Source organism: Trichogramma pretiosum, unplaced genomic scaffold, assembly GCF_000599845.2.
Source record: "Trichogramma pretiosum strain Unisexual culture from Peru unplaced genomic scaffold, Tpre_2.0 scaffold150, whole genome shotgun sequence".
NCBI lineage: Eukaryota > Metazoa > Arthropoda > Insecta > Hymenoptera > Trichogrammatidae > Trichogramma > Trichogramma pretiosum.
Window position 1 is genome coordinate 67,370 of NW_019640847.1, and position 1,778 is coordinate 69,147.

Below are 1,778 nucleotides of genomic sequence, written 5' to 3' on the forward strand. Positions count from 1 at the left end.
GTGTATTTTGGCTTAACTTCTTGTTTACGCATGTACGCGAGAAAAGAGGCTTGTTGCTCATGATTGTCATATGCACGGCACTTAAGAATACATTCTTCTATGTCTTTTAATTCAAAGTGTGTGAGATAGGTGTGATGTGGATCTTTTAATCCATTAATAAAAGTATTCTTTGCAACGTTATCATAAAATTTAGTTTTTGTTTCTATTTCCAATTGTATTTTGCTGTTAAGTACTACATGCTCTTTTATTTTATTAAGTCGTTTTTTAATTTCATCCGCGTATTTTTCATACGATTGATTTATCTGTTGGTAGCAAGTGCTCAGTCTGTTAAATAGTAGATCCTCTGAGCTAGGATCGCTGAATCTGTTTATTAATAATTGTTTACATGCCGTCCAGTCTGTCGGCTTATTAGCGATTATGAGGTCTAAGGCTTCTCCTTTTAGCTTTGATTTTAAAAAGGAAAATAGAGCCTCGTTCACGCCAGCGTTGTCAGTTGCCAATGCGGCACAGAAGGCATCGCATTGTTGAACATAATAAGATAATAGGCGTGTACCGCCTTCATAGGTCGGTATTACTTCGCGCCAAATTGTTAGTTTTAATTTGAATTGTTCAATAGTAGCAACTGCAGGTTGCTGCTGAGTTGGAGTAGACATTTTGCCTCTCTCTTTTTTTTTGATAATAACTTTAATTTGATATTAAAAAAAAATTTGTCAAAAAAGGAGTCTCCCTAAAGGTCAATTATTAGGATGTGAATATTGGATGAGGAATATTCAAAGACTCACTCTTTTAATTGTTTGCTCGGTGAAGTTGAAGTTGTCTCTTATGCGAGTGGATTCGGCTTGTTGTAGATACTACGACGATGGGGTTGAAACACCGACTGGTAGCTGTAGCGATTTCCAAATAGAGAATCTGTCAACCAGCCTCGCAGTATCCGGTCCGCAGCGCCAGTTAAGTGAGATGATAGGATTTTGACAAAGGTACGAACTTATATTCTTCTTTATTATAGAACAAGGAGTTGCACTTTATTAAATCACGATATCGTTACAGGCCAAGATCCCGACAGAGACTGCCAGCCGGTCGATACCGAGCTCGCTCAATAATCGTAATATGCGTAAGTACAGTGGTAGAGGTGACGATCGAACAGGTAGGAGAGGTGACGAACAATGGGTGAGTCCCCTCGGTAGCTAAGATGTTTTGGCTTCGACAGCTTCGATGTTTTGAGTTGCTGGTCCATTGTTCTTCGCACTCGCATTCGCACTTGCAGTCGCGCTTGCAGTTATTAATGTGTATTAATCTTTGCAGGTCAACGACAGCCAGGCAGGTTGGTGAACTGGTGTTCATATAACTCGCGCGTTTAAGCGCGATCCACCGTGTATGCAGCTGATCAAACCAAATATGGGGAACCCTTCGATTTTGAGGTTATGCAAAGTGTTTTCCGCTAATAACTTCGTCAATATTCAAGATATCGGGGCAGAATCACTGAATATAGATAGGGCACAATCGCGGGAATCTTCTGAGCTATCGAGCGTTTGATTCTGTCAAGGACTCAGAAAATTATACGTGGAAAACCCTTTGATTTTGAGGTTATGAAAAGTGCTTTCCGCCCATATCTTCGTCAATATTCAAGATATCGAGGCAGAATCACTGAATATACAAAGGGCGCAATCGTGCGAATCTTCTGGGCTATCGATCGTTTGATTCTGTCAAGAAATCAGAAAATTATAAGTAGAAAACCCTTCAATTTTGAGGTTATGACCAGTGTTTTCCGCTCATATCTT